Source organism: Sus scrofa, chromosome 1, assembly GCF_054392235.1.
Source record: "Sus scrofa isolate SSC_HxYL_T2T_F1_AM1 chromosome 1, Sscrofa_HxYL_maternal_Yorkshire_Landrace_v2.0, whole genome shotgun sequence".
NCBI classification, from domain to species: Eukaryota; Metazoa; Chordata; class Mammalia; order Artiodactyla; family Suidae; genus Sus; species Sus scrofa.
In genome coordinates, this window is record NC_139383.1 from 151,405,360 (window position 1) to 151,432,498 (window position 27,139).

At 59.0% G+C, this 27,139-nt stretch overlaps 6 non-coding genes and 3 pseudogenes across 6 annotated transcripts; all 9 read right to left on the bottom strand.

Moving 5' to 3' along the window:
* Nucleotides 1–2,574: 2,574 nt before the first annotated feature.
* LOC146406444 (small nucleolar RNA SNORD116) lies at nt 2,575–2,656 on the bottom strand (annotated as a pseudogene).
* Nucleotides 2,657–4,298: 1,642 nt separating this feature from the next.
* LOC146406445 (small nucleolar RNA SNORD116) lies at nt 4,299–4,379 on the bottom strand (annotated as a pseudogene).
* A 2,500-nt stretch (nt 4,380–6,879) lies between these two features.
* Nucleotides 6,880–6,966, bottom strand: LOC146406446 (small nucleolar RNA SNORD116; annotated as a pseudogene).
* A 5,200-nt stretch (nt 6,967–12,166) lies between these two features.
* LOC146406447 (small nucleolar RNA SNORD116) lies at nt 12,167–12,258 on the bottom strand. The gene has a single exon (XR_014832804.1). It is a non-coding gene; the product is annotated as a small nucleolar RNA SNORD116 (small nucleolar RNA).
* A 2,540-nt stretch (nt 12,259–14,798) lies between these two features.
* Nucleotides 14,799–14,890, bottom strand: LOC146406448 (small nucleolar RNA SNORD116). Its single transcript, XR_014832808.1, has one exon. It is a non-coding gene; the product is annotated as a small nucleolar RNA SNORD116 (small nucleolar RNA).
* Nucleotides 14,891–17,421: 2,531 nt separating this feature from the next.
* Nucleotides 17,422–17,513, bottom strand: LOC146406449 (small nucleolar RNA SNORD116). Its single transcript, XR_014832810.1, has one exon. It is a non-coding gene; the product is annotated as a small nucleolar RNA SNORD116 (small nucleolar RNA).
* A 2,540-nt stretch (nt 17,514–20,053) lies between these two features.
* LOC146406450 (small nucleolar RNA SNORD116) lies at nt 20,054–20,145 on the bottom strand. The gene has a single exon (XR_014832819.1). It is a non-coding gene; the product is annotated as a small nucleolar RNA SNORD116 (small nucleolar RNA).
* Nucleotides 20,146–22,676: 2,531 nt separating this feature from the next.
* Nucleotides 22,677–22,768, bottom strand: LOC146406451 (small nucleolar RNA SNORD116). The gene has a single exon (XR_014832820.1). It is a non-coding gene; the product is annotated as a small nucleolar RNA SNORD116 (small nucleolar RNA).
* A 2,531-nt stretch (nt 22,769–25,299) lies between these two features.
* LOC146406452 (small nucleolar RNA SNORD116) lies at nt 25,300–25,391 on the bottom strand. Its single transcript, XR_014832821.1, has one exon. It is a non-coding gene; the product is annotated as a small nucleolar RNA SNORD116 (small nucleolar RNA).
* Nucleotides 25,392–27,139: the final 1,748 nt, after the last annotated feature.

Below are 27,139 nucleotides of genomic sequence, written 5' to 3' on the forward strand. Positions count from 1 at the left end.
ATTAATTATATACATTTGCTGACCACCTGCATGACAAGAATAAAAATACATTTGTTCCATTAAACAGGAGAATATAGAAAGTCATTTGTTCTAAGACCTAGTCAAACTTTCTCCAAAAGACCATCAGCATCACACATTAAAATTGAGATCTCCCTTAAAACACATAGGAAACAGGTTCTTAGAATATGCATATTAGCCAATAAAATGCCAAGAATTGGAAATGCAAGAATTTCACAATTTAAAAATATTTAGTGCCCAATATACTTGAATCCATCATGCAAATGTCTAGAACATTTCTCTTTATGTGAGAGGGAAAAAACTGTATGAATTCTTGTGACTGAGCTAACATTCACAGCAAAATATGCTCTAAGATATTCCTATTGACAGAAACTACTTTTAAATTTCCACATACTTGCTTTATCTAAAAACTGACAAGTAAAGACATAACATCTTTTGAACTGACTATGTAATTGACTTCAGTAGACTACTCCTTACTCACAAGAGGGTAGTATCTAAGGAAATCATGTGAAAAGCTCAAGGGTAGACAAAAACAAATTTCCTGGTCCCACTTCTCATGTGCTTGTTCTTCAGAGTATGACTACTATGAGTGAATGGATGCTATCAGCCAAGCACTCAAAGAGTTGCCATGTCATCCCTAAATCAGACATTTATAGACCACTGTGGAGCTCATTTTCCCTGATGTATGCAATCAGGACTCCTTTAGTCCTGTATGGTACTGCTACTAGACCAACTGAGCTCCCTCTACATTTTTGCCTAGCATGGTCCCTGGGAGGAACCTTAGCTGACAAATGATTTCATCACTCAATTTGTTCATATTCCAGCAAGACCCATATTTGAAGTCTATCATTGATCCAGGCACATTAGCAAAAGGGACTTTGATCTTAAAATATGTGGCAGATGCTGAGCACTCAGGGTTTTGATACCTTCAGACACACTGATCCATGATATTCAATAACAGAAAGGAGTCATCAGAGTTGATGACAGCTCGATGACTAACTAGCACAGCCAGAGTCTTGTTGTTATATGAGTGTTCCAATGCCCTAAAGGAATGCCAGTATTTTCAGGACAAAATGCTTATTGATGTTACAGCTTCCACTGCCTCTTCAGGATGATATGGTACAATTAATGTCATTACTTTCCTTCATGTCACCTTGCAAGAAAAAGGAATATATGCTTTCATACAAAACTCAGCTAGTGGCATACCTGTGGAAACAGAGTAAAAATATGGGAAAATGAGATGTATCCATGTTTATTTGTTAAACATATGCAAGATAGGAGGGTTTATAATGTATCTTCATATCACATATACTCAAATTATTTTAGTAGAATGTTTCTGATGTTATTCAAAGGGAGAAAGCATAAAAAGCTTGTAAATAAAGGAGACAAAATATTGAACAACTCATCAGGTAATTAATAATGCACATTATTTGCTTTAACAGACACTTCACAAAACCAATTTTCTACTTGATTACAAGAATATAATAAAAATTAGCCATAAAAAGAAAATTTATTTAACACTGGTTATTACCTTTGAAGTGCATTGTTTTGTTCCATCCCAAAAAAGGGAACAGGTGAAAACACAAAAATCTAGCACTTCTTTAGGGTGGTGAGTATTCCATGCAATTCCAAAGTCACTTCCATTTTTTAAAGTACAGAGAAAATAAAGGAAGTTGTGAACCAAAACCTTCCAAACTGAATGCTAACTGCTAAAAAATAACAAGGAATTAACCACAGACATTAACTTGACCATCTATATAACTAGAAAAATTATATTTTTTCCTTGGAAAAGGGTAGTATAGAAAATCAGTTTTTCTAAGACCTTGGTCTTGAAGTTGACCTCAAATTCCCCTTGAGTACTGCTTACTAAAATCATAACTTTTATTTAAACATACAAAACATTCATTCAAGGAATATGAATATTAGTCAAAGATATCTACACAAAATTCCAGGAACTCGATATTTAATAATCTCATGTCTAAAATGTTTAATGAAATATTTAATTTAATCCATCATCAAATATCTAGAAATTTTCTCCCTGAGTGACACACACACACACACAAAAACTTGTTCTTAAAAGTTTTTGGTGGATTAGCAAGCAAATTAAAACATGCCATAAGATAATATAATAAACCTAATCAAACCTTCGATTTTCTCATATTTCTTTTACTTAAGAGATAAATGACACACAAAAACGAATTTCTTTCTAATTGACTGTCAAATAGACCTAAACATAATGATCCTCAGAGAAGACTGAAACATCTAAGGAAACTGTATGAATGGCTCAAGTGTAAGCACAGCTGTTTCCCACAGTAGTCATTATTCATGTGCTGGTTCTCCATGGTTTGTTTACTGTGGTTGTAGGGATGCTGCCTGCCAATCACTCAAAGAACTGTCATCCCACAATGGTTAGTTATAGTCTCTGTACAATTAATTTCCTCTAGTGTATGCCAGCTTCTTAGTTTTCCAGTACTGTAGTCCTTTTGGGTGGGGAGAACAACTTGCTGACCAAACTGAACCCTTTCTACATTTCTGCTTGGCTTGGTCTCTTGTGCTGGACTTCAGTTCACATGAGTGATTTTGTCACTCAGTTTGTTCAGATTCCAGTGAGATCCATTTTTGAAGTCATCATCAATCCAGGCACATATATACAAGGGACCTTGATCCTGAGACATGTGGGAGACACTGAGCTCTAGACTTCCATCTCCTTGGGACACCCTTGCCCACACTATTCCCCATGGAGGCCAGCATCACTGATGACTCCATGGCTGACTAGCACAGCCAAAGTCTCAACATCATTGCAGGAATTCCTGAGGGGAATGTCACTATGTTCAGGGCAAAGTGCTTACCAGTATGAAAATTCCCACTAGCTCATAAAGATGTCATAAGGATGAGAGGCATAATGTTTTCCAATACCTTCCTTCATTTCATGTCTCAGGGAAAAGAATAAAATCTTTATATGAAATTGAGCTCTTAGTTAATCTGCTAGCCTAGAGTAAAATTATGGAAAGATGAGAAGTATATGAGTTCATATGTTAACCATGCATGACACGAAAATGTTTATTATGTACAGGAATATAAAACCACTATTTCTCTAGTAGGGTCTTCTGATATTATATAAAATGGAGGAAGCATTAAAGTCATGGGAAAAATTACACAGAAGCCTCCGAAGACCCAGATTATTAAAGGCCTCACATTGCTTGGATCAACAGACTCTAAGACAGCATTTGTAATCTGGTCTGCTAAAAACAAACAATATAAAACCCCAGGAAAACACACTTATTAAAAGTTGCAATGTTAACTCCAGAATGCATTGTTCTGATTATTTCCATAGAAGGGAGCTAGTACAAGTGACAAAAACAGCAGTTCCTTGGAGTGGTGGTAGGAATTCCATCCAATTCCAATATCACTTCTAATCTACAACATATTTTGGGAAATTAGGAAATTTGACAAACAAAACCATCATAATTGAATGTTTAATAATAACAGATTATAAGGAATAAGCCATAGATACTCACTTGATTGTATAAGAAGAAAAAAAAACAATGCTCACTACTCAGACCAGGGTAACACTGAAAGTCGCAAGACCTGTCTCAAAGGTTCCACAAAGCCCTCCCTTGGCATCAGGTGCTAATCCTAGGATCTCCCCTTCAACACTATAAAACCCACTAACACAATATGAATATTGGGAATCTGCCTAAAATGTCAATAATTGGAAATGTAATCATTTTTTAATTAAAAGTGTTTAATATAGCATCTATTTGAATCTATCACAAAAATGTCTAAAAAATTCCTCTTTGAGTGATAGAGAAAAAAAAAAAAACACTTCCAATTCTTGTGACTTCATCAGTAAGGCAATTAAAACATTTTTGGAGACATTTTGACAAATAGGAACTACTCCTCAATTTCCATGTTTCTTTTACTTTAATAGATACAAAAGTAAACATTCTTATGTTTTGCTTTGAATACCTAACTGACCTCATTCTGAAAATTTTGGCACCTAAGAAAAATATGTGAATGGCTCATAGGTAGGCATAACAATTTACTACCTATCTCTCCATTCTTGAGCTGGTTCTCCAGGATCTATTTATTATACTGCCATCCAAGCATTCACAGAATTGTCATGTCATTCCTAAGATATTTACAGATCTCTGTATAGTTCATTTCCCTTAATGTATGCAATCAGGATAGCGTTCAATTACTTTGGTCCCTACTGGCACCATTAGCTGATCAAACTGAGCCTCACCCCCAAATTTTTGCCTGGCATGGTCTCTTGTGCTGGACCTCAGTCACACAAATGATTTTTTCACTCATTTTGTTCAGATTCCAATGAGATCCATTTTTGAAGTCGTCATTGATCCAGGCACATTCGTAAAAGAGATCTTGGTCCTGAGATATATGGTAGACACTGAGCTCCCAGGATTCTATAATTCTGGGATACACTGACTAAAGCTCTTCAATTATGGAGACCAATTATAGCCAATGACCTAGCCTCTTGGCTGACTACCATAACCAGAGTATTATTGTCACTGGAATGTTATGATTCCCTAGGAGAAATGTGATTATTTTCAGGACAACACTTACTGGTATTAGAATTCACACTGGTCCTTGAGGATGGAAGGTAGAATTACTTCTAATACTTTCCTTCACAGCACATATCAAGGAGAAGGAATAAAATCCCCCATAAACTCATCCCTATGAAGCCTAATTTTTGGTCCATTTCAACCTGTGGGAAAGTATAAATATGTAAAGATGAAAGGTATACATGTCTATTTGTCAAAATTTAATAAGGCAGGATGATTTGCTATGTGCCTTTATGTAAAATACACTGATTTATTACTCTTCTAATGATGCTTCTGGTTAAAGTAGAGAAAAGCATAAATAAAGGAATTGGAATCCTCAGATACCTCGACAGATTATTACTGCTAATAATATAGTTTGTATGCATCAACTCAATGCAATTTTAGATTGTTTTAAATATAATAAAAGTAACCCAAAAAACAAATTTACTAAAATTAGATGTTACCTTAGGAGTGTATTATTTTTTTCCTTCCCAGTTAAGAAAAATGGCACAAGTGACAAACTCAGTACTTCACTGGTACAGTGAAGAGATTCATGAAATTCTAATGTCATATCCAGTAAACAAAGTACACAGGAAATTAGGGAAGCTGCAAAACAAAGTATTAATGGACTATTCAGCAAAAAAAATTTATGAGAGTTTATAATATATATTCCTTGGTCCATAAGAAGGAATATATATGCTTACAACTTTTATCACAGTAGAAGAGATATAATTTTTCCAAGCTATTTGTCTCAAAGTTTCGTCAAAACAAATCACTGCAAAATCATTTACTATAATTAGGATGGGTGTTTAAACACATTAAAAAACCACTAAGAATAAATGAAAGTGACAATGAAATCCATATAAAAATCTAAGAATTTGAAGTATAATCATTTCACATCTAAAAATGTTTAATGCACAGGAAAAAAAAAAAAAAACTCATGGACATGAAGAACAGACTTGTGGTTGCCAAGGGGGAGGAGGAAGGAGTGGGATGTATTGGGAGTTTGGGGCTGGTAGATGCAAACTATTACACCTGGAATGGATAAGCAATGAGATCCTTCTGTATGGCATAGGGAACTATATCTAGTCACTTGTAATGGTACATGACAGAAGATAATGTGAGAAAAAGAATATATATACATATGTGTATATATATTTATATATGTATATATTTTCATATATGTATATATATTTATATATATGTATATGACTGAGTCACTTTGCTGTATAGCAGAAACTGACAGATCATAAATCAACTATAATAATTTTTTTTAAAAGTTTAATGCAGCATGTGGATGAAGCCAGCACCCAAATGTATATACTAAGTTTATAGGAAAAATGAAAAACAAACAAACAAAAAACTGTTCTAATTAATGTGACTGGGTTGGGAAGCAAATTAAAATATGCTGTGAACATTCCATATATCCACTCTTCAATTTATATATAATTGTTTCACTTAATAGAAAATGAAATGTAGAAGTTCATAATATCTTTGAAATTTGACAATCTAATCACACTGAAGACACAATCATTCAGAAGATTCTGTCAGTTCAGACAAATGTATGAAAGTTTCAATTGTAGTTACAAATATTTCTCATGGAACTCATTATTAAAGCGATGATTACCTAAAACTTATTTATTATAAGTTTGTAGATGCTGGCAGCCAAAAACTCAAAGAGTTGTCACCCCACAATGGTTATTTATAGCCTCTGTAAAACTGACTTCCTTTACCATACACTAGCATCTTAGTTTACCAATATAATATTTGTTTTTTTGGGGTACAAACTGCTGACTAAGCTGGATATCCATTCACATTTTTGCCTAGCATGGTCCATGGACTAGACCTCAGCTTACATAAGTGATTTTGTCACTATTTTGTTCAAATTCCAATAAGATCCATTTCAGAAGTCACCATTTATCCAGGCACAGTTATAAAAGGGAACTGTAGAATGAAATATATGACACACACTGAGCTATCAGGACTACATTTCTGATTGGCATAGCCAGAGTTGCACTGAGATTGGAGGGTTAATGTCCCTGAGAGGAATGTTAGTATCTTCAGTATCTGTGTTTACAAGCACAGATTGTCTTCACAGCAGGCAACCACAGGGACAGAGAGCACTACCAGCAATGAAGTACCTCATATCAGGCCCTGAAATTCTGTTTCTCAAGGCCAGACCAACCCACATAGCCTCAAGGTGTCTACCCACACCACTGGCACATTAAGGGCCTCACACACACTGCCTGATAGGGGAACACACTCGGTCAAAGGGACCCTCTTTCTAAGTCCCCTATGAGAACCATGTGATTAGGAGAGAGTAGTGAGTATTCAGTCATTTTGTTCAGATTTTCAAGAAATGCAAATAAGTAAATACCATAGATTGGAGCAAGGGCTAAGGAGCTGGACTTGCACACTCACAGCCTAGACCCTGGGATGACTAGCCTGCTCCTTTATATCATACTTCAGGAGCTTCCAGAGCTTAGCCAAGGTGCAGGAAGTAAAGCTCACACTCAGGCAATCAGGCTGCTGTGACTTGGCCAACGCAAGGGGATGAGAGTGTAGCCAAGGACACCTGAAAAGAGTGCCCTGAGTTCTACATGTCCATACACAGGGACAGTGCTGCTTACCATCACCAGGCCTCCATGATCCCCTCAATAGGCCATCATCAACTTGCCTCTGGGAGCTCCTTGGACTCACTTGGTATCTCCAAATAGGCCCAGGATTCCATGCTGCTGCTGATCTTCAATCACTGATGCTTCCATCTAGGTCATGGAGGGGAAAGGACACGTGCATGCCCATTTTAGGGAGGTGCATGGTTACACAGGGGAAAAGGGCCCACAACCTGTGTCTCAGAGCTGCATCTGGCTTCTATGTTTCACATGCCTCCCTTCCTTCTGGGTGTCATGAACCACAAGGTGATGTGGTAAGGCAAGGACTGCAATCACAGAGGGCCAGAAATGGCACAGAGAGTGACACAGGCACTCAGCTCCCTTGTATCAGGCCCTGCAATTTGGATCCTCAATGCGGGCCCCAACCACGCAGCATCAAAGTGTCCACCCACACCACTAAGACACATTCAGGAACACTGGGCTACTCTGCCTCACACACATAATTCAAGAGGAAGACACCCCACTCCTGGTATATTCTTTTCTCCAGTTGTACTTGCAGACATAGGGCAGCACTTTCTCTATCTCTGGAAGCATCCCATAAATATCAGAAACTTGCCCTAAAAAGAATGCAACTATGCCAAAATTGGCTCCTTGGGCCAAAGACCAAGACAATAATGTGCATCTGCACAGAACACGGAGAACTCCAAGCACACTCTATGTTTCCCAAAAAAACAGAGAAACCTCTGGTGTAAAATACCAGTAGAGTGGTTTGAATGGCCAGAAGTACAATAGAACATAGAGACATGCACGGGGTCACTTCTAGGCCAGTACCTGCACTATCCCTAACAAGGAAGTGTGTGTCCTGACCATGAACACAGCAAGAGATACAGGTCATTCAAGAGACACAGGTCAACCACACACACGCAATGGAAGAAGCCAGAAAACATCCTGGATTCTGAACGTGACATGATGCCTACAAGCCAAGGCCCAGAATGCCACACAGCATGGGCTACCTGTAAGAAAATGGACACCTAGCCCCAACAAAGCCCTCCATCTTTCACTAGGCCCACACACCCCACAGCTGCCAAGCACAGGTCTAAGGTCTCCACTCAGGAGAGGAACAGGAAAACCACACATAAGAGGCTACATTGTACCACAAGATGCAGGCTATCCTTGACCACTAACTCCCTACTTTCCACACACTTCTGCCTAATGACCTCCAGGAAGAGCCCCAAAAGGCAGGGATGACAAGCTGTGCTGGGCATAAAAACCACGCCTGGGTATTAAGGGGAAGAACATCATGCCATCAAGTGAAAGGGAGAATGTGGTTAGGGAAAGGAGAAAAACAACCCATTGCCTCAAAATAGAACCTGCTGGGCGGACACTGCTATGGGCCAGCGACTTGGTGTCTTGCTTCTGAAGAAACTTATGGGGAACAAAAACTACCAGAGGACAGGCAACATGCAGGACAGTGACATCATGCCAGGGCACCTAATCACAACTGCTCAAACAATCCACATGTGGGGCTGTCCAAGCATATCCAGGATAGGCTCACTCTAATGGCTTTTCTCTCGCAAACTATGACTCACAACTCTCGACACCTAGTGACAGTTAACAAGCACAAGGTACTTTCAGGACCTGGACAAAAACCTGAGGGTTCCCAGGATTCCCATTTCCATGATGTTGGGGCAAAAAAGTACAAAAGTGGGCTTGATTGTGGAAGGGAAATGCTTGCATAGGGGACTGGAGCACCACCACCTAGAGACCTGTGCTGCACCTGGCCTCTAGGTTTTCAATTGCCTTCTGCCTCTATAGAGTCTCTAGGGAACATCACTGAGGGTGCCCCAGGCTCCCCACCACCCATGAGAGACTCCGTGATAAAAGGGCCTAACATATGGCACACTCTCCAAAGTGAATCATGACACTCCCCTCAGAACAACAAGAACACTACCCTGCCTGCATCCGGTGTCCCAAAGGGAACATGAGAAGGGAGCTGGGTCTAGCCCAGGACTCAATCTGGAACACTACAACCATAGACTTCACAAGATGTAGGGAACAAAATTCAGCACACTGTATGGCAAAAAAAAATCAAAGTCAGGAGAAATGCCCAACGGGATCTCAATCATATTCAGGCAGACTATCACGCAATGCTGTCTTAAGAAAGACTGGCTAGGCTGGGCACCTTCAGAGGCACCATGACCTGAGGAATGCCCTCAAGGAGGTCAGAGACAGGCAACTGCCAAAATCTTCCGGCGCCTATCATAGGACTGCAGTCCATAGACATCATGGAGTGGGAAATGAAACAAAGGAGCCCATACAAATGGACCCAACACACAAGTGCCCAGTGGGAACCACCGCCAGAACTCATTTTCGGTGAGAAAAGGGTAGTAATATCGCATTCTATGATCAGTGTACAAGGAATGAATTAAAGGACGTCAGAATCAACACAAGCAAGAGTTCAGCCCTTAGAATGCAAAAAAAAAGCATAAACACAAAAAGATCCAATGTGCCCCACACAGTACCAAAAGAACGCTGCTGAGACAAGACAATGGAGAGGACGGGAAGTTCACACTCAGGCAACCAGAAGTGGCATAGGATGGTCAAAGACAGGGGAAGAGGGTATTGCTCACGGAAATAAGATGAGTGTCCCAAGGGAGATTTATCCAAAAAATTAAGAGCCACATACCAAAGACAGGTCTCCAAAAATCCCGCTAAAAGACGGCACGCCCACTGGTCTGCGGGAGCTCCTCGGCCTCGCTCGGTGGCACGCCACAAGATCAGGGGTCCGCCATGCTGCTCTCCTGGGTCAGGGCGAGAGAGCACACACACCACAAGGGTTTCCACAAGGAGGAAGGGCCACGCTGGCGCCAGGGGACCAGGGCCCCTCCACCTGGAGACCCGCACTGCATCGGGCTGCCACGGCTCCCCAGCCTCCCCAGCCTCCCCTCTCTCTGGGTGTCTGCAGGCACACGGACCCAGCCTGGGGGACGGGCGCGGGGGGTGGTGCAGGCCCGGCCTGCACAGAGGCGTGCCAGGGGCACAGAGAGAGGCCCCGGCATTCTTCTCCCACGTCCCAGGGCCCGAAAGATGGATCCCCAAGGCCGGCTCCCCGCCCCCCAACACGGCAACAAGGTGCCCCACGGAGGCACATTCAGGCCCACTGGGGCAACCTGCGCCACACCCCCGACACGACCGGGAAACCCAAACCCCTGGCACCTCCTCTGCCTCAGGACTTCCGCCAGGACTCACCGCCCCTGCGGAAACCCTCTCTCTTCCTTTGTTCTCTCCCTCTCTCTCTCTCCCTCTCGGTCCCACCCGCTGTCACCCTTTCCCTGGCGAGCGCGCGCGCACCGAAGCTTTCTCTCCTTTGCTGGACCCATCCGACGCACGATCAGCCACTTGCCCTCACAAGAGTCTGTCCGTGCCAGCCGGCTCTCCAGGAACCCCAGCACGGGCGCACTGATGCTACCCTGCCCTGACGAAGGGTGACGGCCACCAACTCCCCTTGACCTCTCCATGATGCGGAATCCCCTCAGCGCCCGTAAGACCCCCCCGGAGCCGTTCCCGTGCCCAGCAGCAGGCACGAACCCCCTGACGAGACGTGGTCGCTACCCGGCGGTTCCCGCCCGCACCACGCCCGTCCCAGGCCCGACCACACACCAACCGGGACACCCAAGTCGGCCGGGAGACACGGCTCAAATCCCCACAGGGCGTGGGACATTCCCCCAAACAGCCGGGACTCCTGAACGGGCCAGGCCTTCCAGGGCCTCAAGCCCCGGGCCTTCCTGGCAAGCACGCGGCCGCCGGGCCTCATCAAAGCCCTCCGTCACCGTCGGGGCCAGGACACCGCCACCGATGCCCAAGCCCAGGCCTCCCGTCTCCGCTCGCCATCAAGCCGCCCGCCGCAGGACCCGGACACCCGCCCCGAGCAGCCTCCCAGGCACTGCCAGCTGAGAGACGTCCCTGGCCGCCGACCTCCCCGCTCTGCCCAGGCCCCCGCGCGGCGACCTGGGCGAAGCGCTCCACGCGGCGCGGGTGGCTCGCTCTGCCGGGCAGACCACCCCCTCCAGGGCGTCCAAGGGCTCGGCATCGGACCCTCCAGGGAGAGGGAGACCGTGCACCGGGAAGGACTCCGACCCGTGGCCTCCCAAAGGACCCCCCCAAGGTGCGGTCAGCGCCGCGGCCCAGGGACCTGGCGGCTGCCTTCCCCAGACCCCCACGGGGAGCCACGCCTCCCAGAGGAGAGGCCACATGCAAGACCGTCCCCGCCCCTGCCCGCGCGGTCCTTCCCGACCCGGGCCTCCCACAGCCGCTGACGCCATCCCACTTGAGGCCAGGGCACCTCCTCCAGAGCCCCTCGCCCATCCAGACGTGGGCCTGTCCACCCACGTCCCCGGCAGGCTCCCTCTGCCCGCCTGTCGCTCACCACTTCAGCTGCCCCCTTCTCGCCACCCAGCCCCAGCCTCCGCCCCCACATCCCTGGACGTCCCAGGGGAGCGCCCTCAGGGGTTCCCAGGCTCCCCCCCTCCCATGGGGGACGGCCCTGATCCAAGGGCCCCCGCTACCACAGACCCCCTGCAGCAGGTGGCCCTCAGGGGTCCCCAGAGCAGAAAGAGAACGCTACCCTGCCGGGATCCCGTCTCCCCACAGCATCCTGAGAAGGGCGCCCGGCCTGGGCCAGGACGCCCCCTGGGGCCCTAGGGCCGCACACTTGCCTCGGGTGCCGGGCCCAACTTTCGGCCCCCGCGACGGCTTGCGAAACCCCCCAAGGCCGGCGGGAGGCCGCCCGGGATCTCCAGCACGCTCGGGCACGCGGCCTCTCCCCCGAGGCCAGCGCCGGGCGACGGGCCCCATGCTTCCTGGGCCCGGCAGGCGGCCGCCTTCCCCAGACCTCACCCGAGTGGCTGCTGACACACAGAGGCCCCAAGGCCAAGGGCCCATCTACCCCCGAGCCCCCGGTGGCCGCCACGTGCCGGACCTCAGTTTCGATGAGGAGACGGTAGTGAGTTCTCACTCATTTTGTTCAGATTTCCAAGGAATGCTTTAGAGGGAGTCATCATCGATCCGAGCACGGGCTCCGCCGCCGCAAGGCAAATTCACGGCCTCCGCACCTGGACATCCAACCCGCTCCATCACGGCAGCGTTTGGGGGCGTGCCCAGACAGACGAGCCACTGGGCAGGACGGGACGCTCCCCCTCACGCCCCCGGAGCTGGCCTGCCGGGGCCAAAGCCCGCGAGAAGCGGGGGTGGCCCGGGGCTCCGGACAGACGAGCGCCCCAAGGGCGAGTTCTCCACCACTGAGGACAGGGGCCGCTCACCATCGCCAGGTCTCCACAGAGCCGCGACAAGGACGCCACGCCCACTGGTCTGCGGGAGCTCCTCGGCCTCGCGCGGTGGCACGCCACAAGATCAGGGGTCCGCCATGCTGCTCTCCTGGGTCAGGGCGAGAGAGCACACACACCACAAGGGTTTCCACAAGGAGGAAGGGCCACGCTGGCGCCAGGGGACCAGGGCCCCTCCACCTGGAGACCCGCACTGCATCGGGCTGCCACGGCTCCCCAGCCTCCCCAGCCTCCCCTCTCTCTGGGTGTCTGCAGGCACACGGACCCAGCCTGGGGGACGGGCGCGGGGGGTGGTGCAGGCCCGGCCTGCACAGAGGCGTGCCAGGGGCACAGAGAGAGGCCCCGGCATTCTTCTCCCACGTCCCAGGGCCCGAAAGATGGATCCCCAAGGCCGGCTCCCCGCCCCCCAACACGGCAACAAGGTGCCCCACGGAGGCACATTCAGGCCCACTGGGGCAACCTGCGCCACACCCCCGACACGACCGGGAAACCCAAACCCCTGGCACCTCCTCTGCCTCAGGACTTCCGCCAGGACTCACCGCCCCTGCGGAAACCCTCTCTCTTCCTTTGTTCTCTCCCTCTCTCTCTCTCCCTCTCGGTCCCACCCGCTGTCACCCTTTCCCTGGCGAGCGCGCGCGCACCGAAGCTTTCTCTCCTTTGCTGGACCCATCCGACGCACGATCAGCCACTTGCCCTCACAAGAGTCTGTCCGTGCCAGCCGGCTCTCCAGGAACCCCAGCACGGGCGCACTGATGCTACCCTGCCCTGACGAAGGGTGACGGCCACCAACTCCCCTTGACCTCTCCATGATGCGGAATCCCCTCAGCGCCCGTAAGACCCCCCCGGAGCCGTTCCCGTGCCCAGCAGCAGGCACGAACCCCCTGACGAGACGTGGTCGCTACCCGGCGGTTCCCGCCCGCACCACGCCCGTCCCAGGCCCGACCACACACCAACCGGGACACCCAAGTCGGCCGGGAGACACGGCTCAAATCCCCACAGGGCGTGGGACATTCCCCCAAACAGCCGGGACTCCTGAACGGGCCAGACCTTCCAGGGCCTCAAGCCCCGGGCCTTCCTGGCAAGCACGCGGCCGCCGGGCCTCATCAAAGCCCTCCGTCACCGTCGGGGCCAGGACACCGCCACCGCTGCCCAAGCCCAGGCCTCCCGTCTCCGCTCGCCATCAAGCCGCCCGCCGCAGGACCCGGACACCCGCCCCGAGCAGCCTCCCAGGCACTGCCAGCTGAGAGACGTCCCTGGCCGCCGACCTCCCCGCTCTGCCCAGGCCCCCGCGCGGCGACCTGGGCGAAGCGCTCCACGCGGCGCGGGTGGCTCGCTCTGCCGGGCAGACCACCCCCTCCAGGGCGTCCAAGGGCTCGGCATCGGACCCTCCAGGGAGAGGGAGACCGTGCACCGGGAAGGACTCCGACCCGTGGCCTCCCAAAGGACCCCCCCAAGGTGCGGTCAGCGCCGCGGCCCAGGGACCTGGCGGCTGCCTTCCCCAGACCCCCACGGGGAGCCACGCCTCCCAGAGGAGAGGCCACATACAAGACCATCCCCGCCCCTGCCCGCGCGGTCCTTCCCGACCCGGGCCTCCCACAGCCGCTGACGCCATCCCACTTGAGGCCAGGGCACCTCCTCCAGAGCCCCTCGCCCATCCAGACGTGGGCCTGTCCACCCACGTCCCCGGCAGGCTCCCTCTGCCCGCCTGTCGCTCACCACTTCAGCTGCCCCCTTCTCGCCACCCAGCCCCAGCCTCCGCCCCCACATCCCTGGACGTCCCAGGGGAGCGCCCTCAGGGGTTCCCAGGCTCCCCCCCTCCCATGGGGGACGGCCCTGATCCAAGGGCCCCCGCTACCACAGACCCCCTGCAGCAGGTGGCCCTCAGGGGTCCCCAGAGCAGAAAGAGAACACTACCCTGCCGGGATCCCGTCTCCCCACAGCATCCTGAGAAGGGCGCCCGGCCTGGGCCAGGACGCCCCCTGGGGCCCTAGGGCCGCACACTTGCCTCGGGTGCCGGGCCCAACTTTCGGCCCCCGCGACGGCTTGCGAAACCCCCCAAGGCCGGCGGGAGGCCGCCCGGGATCTCCAGCACGCTCGGGCACGCGGCCTCTCCCCCGAGGCCAGCGCCGGGCGACGGGCCCCATGCTTCCTGGGCCCGGCAGGCGGCCGCCTTCCCCAGACCTCACCCGAGTGGCTGCTGACACACAGAGGCCCCAAGGCCAAGGGCCCATCTACCCCCGAGCCCCCGGTGGCCGCCACGTGCCGGACCTCAGTTTCGATGAGGAGACGGTAGTGAGTTCTCACTCATTTTGTTCAGATTTCCAAGGAATGCTTTAGAGGGAGTCATCATCGATCCGAGCACGGGCTCCGCCGCCGCAAGGCAAATTCACGGCCTCCGCACCTGGACATCCAACCCGCTCCATCACGGCAGCGTTTGGGGGCGTGCCCAGACAGACGAGCCACTGGGCAGGACGGGACGCTCCCCCTCACGCCCCCGGAGCTGGCCTGCCGGGGCCAAAGCCCGCGAGAAGCGGGGGTGGCCCGGGGCTCCGGACAGACGAGCGCCCCAAGGGCGAGTTCTCCACCACTGAGGACAGGGGCCGCTCACCATCGCCAGGTCTCCACAGAGCCGCGACAAGGACGCCACGCCCACTGGTCTGCGGGAGCTCCTCGGCCTCGCGCGGTGGCACGCCACAAGATCAGGGGTCCGCCATGCTGCTCTCCTGGGTCAGGGCGAGAGAGCACACACACCACAAGGGTTTCCACAAGGAGGAAGGGCCACGCTGGCGCCAGGGGACCAGGGCCCCTCCACCTGGAGACCCGCACTGCATCGGGCTGCCACGGCTCCCCAGCCTCCCGTCTCTCTGGGTGTCTGCAGCCACACGGACCCTGCCTGGGGGCCGGGCGCGGGGGGTGGTGCAGGCCCGGCCTGCACAGAGGCGTGCCAGGGGCACAGAGAGAGGCCCCGGCATTCTTCTCCCACGTCCCAGGGCCCGAAAGATGGATCCCCAAGGCCGGCTCCCCGCCCCCCAACACGGCAACAAGGTGCCCCACGGAGGCACATTCAGGCCCACTGGGGCAACCTGCGCCACACCCCCGACACGACCGGGAAACCCAAACCCCTGGCACCTCCTCTGCCTCAGGACTTCCGCCAGGACTCACCGCCCCTGCGGAAACCCTCTCTCTTCCTTTGTTCTCTCCCTCTCTCTCTCTCCCTCTCGGTCCCACCCGCTGTCACCCTTTCCCTGGCGAGCGCGCGCGCACCGAAGCTTTCTCTCCTTTGCTGGACCCATCCGACGCACGATCAGCCACTTGCCCTCACAAGAGTCTGTCCGTGCCAGCCGGCTCTCCAGGAACCCCAGCACGGGCGCACTGATGCTACCCTGCCCTGACGAAGGGTGACGGCCACCAACTCCCCTTGACCTCTCCATGATGCGGAATCCCCTCAGCGCCCGTAAGACCCCCCCGGAGCCGTTCCCGTGCCCAGCAGCAGGCACGAACCCCCTGACGAGACGTGGTCGCTACCTGGCGGTTCCCGCCCGCACCACGCCCGTCCCAGGCCCGACCACACACCAACCGGGACACCCAAGTCGGCCGGGAGACACGGCTCAAATCCCCACAGGGCGTGGGACATTCCCCCAAACAGCCGGGACTCCTGAACGGGCCAGGCCTTCCAGGGCCTCAAGCCCCGGGCCTTCCTGGCAAGCACGCGGCCGCCGGGCCTCATCAAAGCCCTCCGTCACCGTCGGGGCCAGGACACCGCCACCGCTGCCCAAGCCCAGGCCTCCCGTCTCCGCTCGCCATCAAGCCGCCCGCCGCAGGACCCGGACACCCGCCCCGAGCAGCCTCCCAGGCACTGCCAGCTGAGAGACGTCCCTGGCCGCCGACCTCCCCGCTCTGTCCAGGCCCCCGCGCGGCGACCTGGGCGAAGCGCTCCACGCGGCGCGGGTGGCTCGCTCTGCCGGGCAGACCACCCCCTCCAGGGCGTCCAAGGGCTCGGCATCGGACCCTCCAGGGAGAGGGAGACCGTGCACCGGGAAGGACTCCGACCCGTGGCCTCCCAAAGGACCCCCCCAAGGTGCGGTCAGCGCCGCGGCCCAGGGACCTGGCGGCTGCCTTCCCCAGACCCCCACGGGGAGCCACGCCTCCCAGAGGAGAGGCCACATGCAAGACCGTCCCCGCCCCTGCCCGCGCGGTCCTTCCCGACCCGGGCCTCCCACAGCCGCTGACGCCATCCCACTTGAGGCCAGGGCACCTCCTCCAGAGCCCCTCGCCCATCCAGACGTGGGCCTGTCCACCCACGTCCCCGGCAGGCTCCCTCTGCCCGCCTGTCGCTCACCACTTCAGCTGCCCCCTTCTCGCCACCCAGCCCCAGCCTCCGCCCCCACATCCCTGGACGTCCCAGGGGAGCGCCCTCAGGGGTTCCCAGGCTCCCCCCCTCCCATGGGGGACGGCCCTGATCCAAGGGCCCCCGCTACCACAGACCCCCTGCAGCAGGTGGCCCTCAGGGGTCCCCAGAGCAGAAAGAGAACGCTACCCTGCCGGGATCCCGTCTCCCCACAGCATCCTGAGAAGGGCGCCCGGCCTGGGCCAGGACGCCCCCTGGGGCCCTAGGGCCGCACACTTGCCTCGGGTGCCGGGCCCAACTTTCGGCCCCCGCGACGGCTTGCGAAACCCCCCAAGGCCGGCGGGAGGCCGCCCGGGATCTCCAGCACGCTCGGGCACGCGGCCTCTCCCCCGAGGCCAGCGCCGGGCGACGGGCCCCATGCTTCCTGGGCCCGGCAGGCGGCCGCCTTCCCCAGACCTCACCCGAGTGGCTGCTGACACACAGAGGCCCCAAGGCCAAGGGCCCATCTACCCCCGAGCCCCCGGTGGCCGCCACGTGCCGGACCTCAGTTTCGATGAGGAGACGGTAGTGAGTTCTCACTCATTTTGTTCAGATTTCCAAGGAATGCTTTAGAGGGAGTCATCATCGATCCGAGCACGGGCTCCGCCGCCGCAAGGCAAATTCACGGCCTCCGCACCTGGACATCCAACCCGCTCCATCACGGCAGCGTTTGGGGGCGTGCCCAGACAGACGAGCCACTGGGCAGGACGGGACGCTCCCCCTCACGCCCCCGGAGCTGGCCTGCCGGGGCCAAAGCCCGCGAGAAGCGGGGGTGGCCCGGGGCTCCGGACAGACGAGCGCCCCAAGGGCGAGTTCTCCACCACTGAGGACAGGGGCCGCTCACCATCGCCAGGTCTCCACAGAGCCGCGACAAGGACGCCACGCCCACTGGTCTGCGGGAGCTCCTCGGCCTCGCGCGGTGGCACGCCACAAGATCAGGGGTCCGCCATGCTGCTCTCCTGGGTCAGGGCGAGAGAGCACACACACCACAAGGGTTTCCACAAGGAGGAAGGGCCACGCTGGCGCCAGGGGACCAGGGCCCCTCCACCTGGAGACCCGCACTGCATCGGGCTGCCACGGCTCCCCAGCCTCCCCAGCCTCCCCTCTCTCTGGGTGTCTGCAGGCACACGGACCCAGCCTGGGGGACGGGCGCGGGGGGTGGTGCAGGCCCGGCCTGCACAGAGGCGTGCCAGGGGCACAGAGAGAGGCCCCGGCATTCTTCTCCCACGTCCCAGGGCCCGAAAGATGGATCCCCAAGGCCGGCTCCCCGCCCCCCAACACGGCAACAAGGTGCCCCACGGAGGCACATTCAGGCCCACTGGGGCAACCTGCGCCACACCCCCGACACGACCGGGAAACCCAAACCCCTGGCACCTCCTCTGCCTCAGGACTTCCGCCAGGACTCACCGCCCCTGCGGAAACCCTCTCTCTTCCTTTGTTCTCTCCCTCTCTCTCTCTCCCTCTCGGTCCCACCCGCTGTCACCCTTTCCCTGGCGAGCGCGCGCGCACCGAAGCTTTCTCTCCTTTGCTGGACCCATCCGACGCACGATCAGCCACTTGCCCTCACAAGAGTCTGTCCGTGCCAGCCGGCTCTCCAGGAACCCCAGCACGGGCGCACTGATGCTACCCTGCCCTGACGAAGGGTGACGGCCACCAACTCCCCTTGACCTCTCCATGATGCGGAATCCCCTCAGCGCCCGTAAGACCCCCCCGGAGCCGTTCCCGTGCCCAGCAGCAGGCACGAACCCCCTGACGAGACGTGGTCGCTACCCGGCGGTTCCCGCCCGCACCACGCCCGTCCCAGGCCCGACCACACACCAACCGGGACACCCAAGTCGGCCGGGAGACACGGCTCAAATCCCCACAGGGCGTGGGACATTCCCCCAAACAGCCGGGACTCCTGAACGGGCCAGACCTTCCAGGGCCTCAAGCCCCGGGCCTTCCTGGCAAGCACGCGGCCGCCGGGCCTCATCAAAGCCCTCCGTCACCGTCGGGGCCAGGACACCGCCACCGCTGCCCAAGCCCAGGCCTCCCGTCTCCGCTCGCCATCAAGCCGCCCGCCGCAGGACCCGGACACCCGCCCCGAGCAGCCTCCCAGGCACTGCCAGCTGAGAGACGTCCCTGGCCGCCGACCTCCCCGCTCTGCCCAGGCCCCCGCGCGGCGACCTGGGCGAAGCGCTCCACGCGGCGCGGGTGGCTCGCTCTGCCGGGCAGACCACCCCCTCCAGGGCGTCCAAGGGCTCGGCATCGGACCCTCCAGGGAGAGGGAGACCGTGCACCGGGAAGGACTCCGACCCGTGGCCTCCCAAAGGACCCCCCCAAGGTGCGGTCAGCGCCGCGGCCCAGGGACCTGGCGGCTGCCTTCCCCAGACCCCCACGGGGAGCCACGCCTCCCAGAGGAGAGGCCACATACAAGACCATCCCCGCCCCTGCCCGCGCGGTCCTTCCCGACCCGGGCCTCCCACAGCCGCTGACGCCATCCCACTTGAGGCCAGGGCACCTCCTCCAGAGCCCCTCGCCCATCCAGACGTGGGCCTGTCCACCCACGTCCCCGGCAGGCTCCCTCTGCCCGCCTGTCGCTCACCACTTCAGCTGCCCCCTTCTCGCCACCCAGCCCCAGCCTCCGCCCCCACATCCCTGGACGTCCCAGGGGAGCGCCCTCAGGGGTTCCCAGGCTCCCCCCCTCCCATGGGGGACGGCCCTGATCCAAGGGCCCCCGCTACCACAGACCCCCTGCAGCAGGTGGCCCTCAGGGGTCCCCAGAGCAGAAAGAGAACACTACCCTGCCGGGATCCCGTCTCCCCACAGCATCCTGAGAAGGGCGCCCGGCCTGGGCCAGGACGCCCCCTGGGGCCCTAGGGCCGCACACTTGCCTCGCGTGCCGGGCCCAAATTTCGGCCCCCGCGACGGCTTGCGAAACCCCCCAAGGCCGGTGGGAGGCCGCCCGGGATCTCCAGCACGCTCGGGCACGCGGCCTCTCCCCCGAGGCCAGCGCCGGGCGACGGGCCCCATGCTTCCTGGGCCCGGCAGGCGGCCGCCTTCCCCAGACCTCACCCGAGTGGCTGCTGACACACAGAGGCCCCAAGGCCAAGGGCCCATCTACCCCCGAGCCCCCGGTGGCCGCCACGTGCCGGACCTCAGTTTCGATGAGGAGACGGTAGTGAGTTCTCACTCATTTTGTTCAGATTTCCAAGGAATGCTTTAGAGGGAGTCATCATCGATCCGAGCACGGGCTCCGCCGCCGCAAGGCAAATTCACGGCCTCCGCACCTGGACATCCAACCCGCTCCATCACGGCAGCGTTTGGGGGCGTGCCCAGACAGACGAGCCACTGGGCAGGACGGGACGCTCCCCCTCACGCCCCCGGAGCTGGCCTGCCGGGGCCAAAGCCCGCGAGAAGCGGGGGTGGCCCGGGGCTCCGGACAGACGAGCGCCCCAAGGGCGAGTTCTCCACCACTGAGGACAGGGGCCGCTCACCATCGCCAGGTCTCCACAGAGCCGCGACAAGGACGCCACGCCCACTGGTCTGCGGGAGCTCCTCGGCCTCGCGCGGTGGCACGCCACAAGATCAGGGGTCCGCCATGCTGCTCTCCTGGGTCAGGGCGAGAGAGCACACACACCACAAGGGTTTCCACAAGGAGGAAGGGCCACGCTGGCGCCAGGGGACCAGGGCCCCTCCACCTGGAGACCCGCACTGCATCGGGCTGCCACGGCTCCCCAGCCTCCCGTCTCTCTGGGTGTCTGCAGCCACACGGACCCTGCCTGGGGGCCGGGCGCGGGGGGTGGTGCAGGCCCGGCCTGCACAGAGGCGTGCCAGGGGCACAGAGAGAGGCCCCGGCATTCTTCTCCCACGTCCCAGGGCCCGAAAGATGGATCCCCAAGGCCGGCTCCCCGCCCCCCAACACGGCAACAAGGTGCCCCACGGAGGCACATTCAGGCCCACTGGGGCAACCTGCGCCACACCCCCGACACGACCGGGAAACCCAAACCCCTGGCACCTCCTCTGCCTCAGGACTTCCGCCAGGACTCACCGCCCCTGCGGAAACCCTCTCTCTTCCTTTGTTCTCTCCCTCTCTCTCTCTCCCTCTCGGTCCCACCCGCTGTCACCCTTTCCCTGGCGAGCGCGCGCGCACCGAAGCTTTCTCTCCTTTGCTGGACCCATCCGACGCACGATCAGCCACTTGCCCTCACAAGAGTCTGTCCGTGCCAGCCGGCTCTCCAGGAACCCCAGCACGGGCGCACTGATGCTACCCTGCCCTGACGAAGGGTGACGGCCACCAACTCCCCTTGACCTCTCCATGATGCGGAATCCCCTCAGCGCCCGTAAGACCCCCCCGGAGCCGTTCCCGTGCCCAGCAGCAGGCACGAACCCCCTGACGAGACGTGGTCGCTACCTGGCGGTTCCCGCCCGCACCACGCCCGTCCCAGGCCCGACCACACACCAACCGGGACACCCAAGTCGGCCGGGAGACACGGCTCAAATCCCCACAGGGCGTGGGACATTCCCCCAAACAGCCGGGACTCCTGAACGGGCCAGGCCTTCCAGGGCCTCAAGCCCCGGGCCTTCCTGGCAAGCACGCGGCCGCCGGGCCTCATCAAAGCCCTCCGTCACCGTCGGGGCCAGGACACCGCCACCGCTGCCCAAGCCCAGGCCTCCCGTCTCCGCTCGCCATCAAGCCGCCCGCCGCAGGACCCGGACACCCGCCCCGAGCAGCCTCCCAGGCACTGCCAGCTGAGAGACGTCCCTGGCCGCCGACCTCCCCGCTCTGTCCAGGCCCCCGCGCGGCGACCTGGGCGAAGCGCTCCACGCGGCGCGGGTGGCTCGCTCTGCCGGGCAGACCACCCCCTCCAGGGCGTCCAAGGGCTCGGCATCGGACCCTCCAGGGAGAGGGAGACCGTGCACCGGGAAGGACTCCGACCCGTGGCCTCCCAAAGGACCCCCCCAAGGTGCGGTCAGCGCCGCGGCCCAGGGACCTGGCGGCTGCCTTCCCCAGACCCCCACGGGGAGCCACGCCTCCCAGAGGAGAGGCCACATGCAAGACCATCCCCGCCCCTGCCCGCAAGGTCCTTCCCGACCCGGGCCTCCCACAGCCGCTGACGCCATCCCACTTGAGGCCAGGGCACCTCCTCCAGAGCCCCTCGCCCATCCAGACGTGGGCCTGTCCACCCACGTCCCCGGCAGGCTCCCTCTGCCCGCCTGTCGCTCACCACTTCAGCTGCCCCCTTCTCGCCACCCAGCCCCAGCCTCCGCCCCCACATCCCTGGACGTCCCAGGGGAGCGCCCTCAGGGGTTCCCAGGCTCCCCCCCTCCCATGGGGGACGGCCCTGATCCAAGGGCCCCCGCTACCACAGACCCCCTGCAGCAGGTGGCCCTCAGGGGTCCCCAGAGCAGAAAGAGAACACTACCCTGCCGGGATCCCGTCTCCCCACAGCATCCTGAGAAGGGCGCCCGGCCTGGGCCAGGACGCCCCCTGGGGCCCTAGGGCCGCACACTTGCCTCGCGTGCCGGGCCCAAATTTCGGACCCCGCGACGGCTTGCGAAACCCCCCAAGGCCGGCGGGAGGCCGCCCGGGATCTCCAGCACGCTCGGGCACGCGGCCTCTCCCCCGAGGCCAGCGCCGGGCGACGGGCCCCATGCTTCCTGGGCCCGGCAGGCGGCCGCCTTCCCCAGACCTCACCCGAGTGGCTGCTGACACACAGAGGCCCCAAGGCCAAGGGCCCATCTACCCCCGAGCCCCCGGTGGCCGCCACGTGCCGGACCTCAGTTTCGATGAGGAGACGGTAGTGAGTTCTCACTCATTTTGTTCAGATTTCCAAGGAATGCTTTAGAGGGAGTCATCATCGATCCGAGCACGGGCTCCGCCGCCGCAAGGCAAATTCACGGCCTCCGCACCTGGACATCCAACCCGCTCCATCACGGCAGCGTTTGGGGGCGTGCCCAGACAGACGAGCCACTGGGCAGGACGGGACGCTCCCCCTCACGCCCCCGGAGCTGGCCTGCCGGGGCCAAAGCCCGCGAGAAGCGGGGGTGGCCCGGGGCTCCGGACAGACGAGCGCCCCAAGGGCGAGTTCTCCACCACTGAGGACAGGGGCCGCTCACCATCGCCAGGTCTCCACAGAGCCGCGACAAGGACGCCACGCCCACTGGTCTGCGGGAGCTCCTCGGCCTCGCGCGGTGGCACGCCACAAGATCAGGGGTCCGCCATGCTGCTCTCCTGGGTCAGGGCGAGAGAGCACACACACCACAAGGGTTTCCACAAGGAGGAAGGGCCACGCTGGCGCCAGGGGACCAGGGCCCCTCCACCTGGAGACCCGCACTGCATCGGGCTGCCACGGCTCCCCAGCCTCCCGTCTCTCTGGGTGTCTGCAGCCACACGGACCCTGCCTGGGGGCCGGGCGCGGGGGGTGGTGCAGGCCCGGCCTGCACAGAGGCGTGCCAGGGGCACAGAGAGAGGCCCCGGCATTCTTCTCCCACGTCCCAGGGCCCGAAAGATGGATCCCCAAGGCCGGCTCCCCGCCCCCCAACACGGCAACAAGGTGCCCCACGGAGGCACATTCAGGCCCACTGGGGCAACCTGCGCCACACCCCCGACACGACCGGGAAACCCAAACCCCTGGCACCTCCTCTGCCTCAGGACTTCCGCCAGGACTCACCGCCCCTGCGGAAACCCTCTCTCTTCCTTTGTTCTCTCCCTCTCTCTCTCTCCCTCTCGGTCCCACCCGCTGTCACCCTTTCCCTGGCGAGCGCGCGCGCACCGAAGCTTTCTCTCCTTTGCTGGACCCATCCGACGCACGATCAGCCACTTGCCCTCACAAGAGTCTGTCCGTGCCAGCCGGCTCTCCAGGAACCCCAGCACGGGCGCACTGATGCTACCCTGCCCTGACGAAGGGTGACGGCCACCAACTCCCCTTGACCTCTCCATGATGCGGAATCCCCTCAGCGCCCGTAAGACCCCCCCGGAGCCGTTCCCGTGCCCAGCAGCAGGCACGAACCCCCTGACGAGACGTGGTCGCTACCTGGCGGTTCCCGCCCGCACCACGCCCGTCCCAGGCCCGACCACACACCAACCGGGACACCCAAGTCGGCCGGGAGACACGGCTCAAATCCCCACAGGGCGTGGGACATTCCCCCAAACAGCCGGGACTCCTGAACGGGCCAGGCCTTCCAGGGCCTCAAGCCCCGGGCCTTCCTGGCAAGCACGCGGCCGCCGGGCCTCATCAAAGCCCTCCGTCACCGTCGGGGCCAGGACACCGCCACCGCTGCCCAAGCCCAGGCCTCCCGTCTCCGCTCGCCATCAAGCCGCCCGCCGCAGGACCCGGACACCCGCCCCGAGCAGCCTCCCAGGCACTGCCAGCTGAGAGACGTCCCTGGCCGCCGACCTCCCCGCTCTGTCCAGGCCCCCGCGCGGCGACCTGGGCGAAGCGCTCCACGCGGCGCGGGTGGCTCGCTCTGCCGGGCAGACCACCCCCTCCAGGGCGTCCAAGGGCTCGGCATCGCACCCTCCAGGGAGAGGGAGACCGTGCACCGGGAAGGACTCCGACCCGTGGCCTCCCAAAGGACCCCCCCAAGGTGCGGTCAGCGCCGCGGCCCAGGGACCTGGCGGCTGCCTTCCCCAGACCCCCACGGGGAGCCACGCCTCCCAGAGGAGAGGCCACATGCAAGACCATCCCCGCCCCTGCCCGCACGGTCCTTCCCGACCCGGGCCTCCCACAGCCGCTGACGCCATCCCACTTGAGGCCAGGGCACCTCCTCCAGAGCCCCTCGCCCATCCAGACGTGGGCCTGTCCACCCACGTCCCCGGCAGGCTCCCTCTGCCCGCCTGTCGCTCACCACTTCAGCTGCCCCCTTCTCGCCACCCAGCCCCAGCCTCCGCCCCCACATCCCTGGACGTCCCAGGGGAGCGCCCTCAGGGGTTCCCAGGCTCCCCCCCTCCCATGGGGGACGGCCCTGATCCAAGGGCCCCCGCTACCACAGACCCCCTGCAGCAGGTGGCCCTCAGGGGTCCCCAGAGCAGAAAGAGAACACTACCCTGCCGGGATCCCGTCTCCCCACAGCATCCTGAGAAGGGCGCCCGGCCTGGGCCAGGACGCCCCCTGGGGCCCTAGGGCCGCACACTTGCCTCGCGTGCCGGGCCCAAATTTCGGACCCCGCGACGGCTTGCGAAACCCCCCAAGGCCGGCGGGAGGCCGCCCGGGATCTCCAGCACGCTCGGGCACGCGGCCTCTCCCCCGAGGCCAGCGCCGGGCGACGGGCCCCATGCTTCCTGGGCCCGGCAGGCGGCCGCCTTCCCCAGACCTCACCCGAGTGGCTGCTGACACACAGAGGCCCCAAGGCCAAGGGCCCATCTACCCCCGAGCCCCCGGTGGCCGCCACGTGCCGGACCTCAGTTTCGATGAGGAGACGGTAGTGAGTTCTCACTCATTTTGTTCAGATTTCCAAGGAATGCTTTAGAGGGAGTCATCATCGATCCGAGCACGGGCTCCGCCGCCGCAAGGCAAATTCACGGCCTCCGCACCTGGACATCCAACCCGCTCCATCACGGCAGCGTTTGGGGGCGTGCCCAGACAGACGAGCCACTGGGCAGGACGGGACGCTCCCCCTCACGCCCCCGGAGCTGGCCTGCCGGGGCCAAAGCCCGCGAGAAGCGGGGGTGGCCCGGGGCTCCGGACAGACGAGCGCCCCAAGGGCGAGTTCTCCACCACTGAGGACAGGGGCCGCTCACCATCGCCAGGTCTCCACAGAGCCGCGACAAGGACGCCACGCCCACTGGTCTGCGGGAGCTCCTCGGCCTCGCGCGGTGGCACGCCACAAGATCAGGGGTCCGCCATGCTGCTCTCCTGGGTCAGGGCGAGAGAGCACACACACCACAAGGGTTTCCACAAGGAGGAAGGGCCACGCTGGCGCCAGGGGACCAGGGCCCCTCCACCTGGAGACCCGCACTGCATCGGGCTGCCACGGCTCCCCAGCCTCCCCTCTCTCTGGGTGTCTGCAGCCACACGGACCCAGCCTGGGGGACGGGCGCGGGGGGTGTTGCAGGCCCGGCCTGCACAGAGGCGTGCCAGGGGCACAGAGAGAGGCCCCGGCATTCTTCTCCCACGTCCCAGGGCCCGAAAGATGGATCCCCAAGGCCGGCTCCCCGCCCCCCAACACGGCAACAAGGTGCCCCACGGAGGCACATTCAGGCCCACTGGGGCAACCTGCGCCACACCCCCGACACGACCGGGAAACCCAAACCCCTGGCACCTCCTCTGCCTCAGGACTTCCGCCAGGACTCACCGCCCCTGCGGAAACCCTCTCTCTTCCTTTGTTCTCTCCCTCTCTCTCTCTCCCTCTCGGTCCCACCCGCTGTCACCCTTTCCCTGGCGAGCGCGCGCGCACCGAAGCTTTCTCTCCTTTGCTGGACCCATCCGACGCACGATCAGCCACTTGCCCTCACAAGAGTCTGTCCGTGCCAGCCGGCTCTCCAGGAACCCCAGCACGGGCGCACTGATGCTACCCTGCCCTGGCGAAGGGTGACGGCCACCAACTCCCCTTGACCTCTCCATGATGCGGAATCCCCTCAGCGCCCGTAAGACCCCCCCGGAGCCGTTCCCGTGCCCAGCAGCAGGCACGAACCCCCTGACGAGACGTGGTCGCTACCCGGCGGTTCCCGCCCGCACCAAGCCCGTCCCAGGCCCGACCACACACCAACCGGGACACCCAAGTCGGCCGGGAGACACGGCTCAAATCCCCACAGGGCGTGGGACATTCCCCCAAACAGCCGGGACTCCTGAACGGGCCAGGCCTTCCAGGGCCTCAAGCCCCGGGCCTTCCTGGCAAGCACGCGGCCGCCGGGCCTCATCAAAGCCCTCCGTCACCGTCGGGGCCAGGACACCGCCACCGCTGCCCAAGCCCAGGCCTCCCGTCTCCGCTCGCCATCAAGCCGCCCGCCGCAGGACCCGGACACCCGCCCCGAGCAGCCTCCCAGGCACTGCCAGCTGAGAGACGTCCCTGGCCGCCGACCTCCCCGCTCTGCACAGGCCCCCGCGCGGCGACCTGGGCGAAGCGCTCCACGCGGCGCGGGTGGCTCGCTCTGCCGGGCAGACCACCCCCTCCAGGGCGTCCAAGGGCTCGGCATCGGACCCTCCAGGGAGAGGGAGACCGTGCACCGGGAAGGACTCCGACCCGTGGCCTCCCAAAGGACCCCCCCAAGGTGCGGTCAGCGCCGCGGCCCAGGGA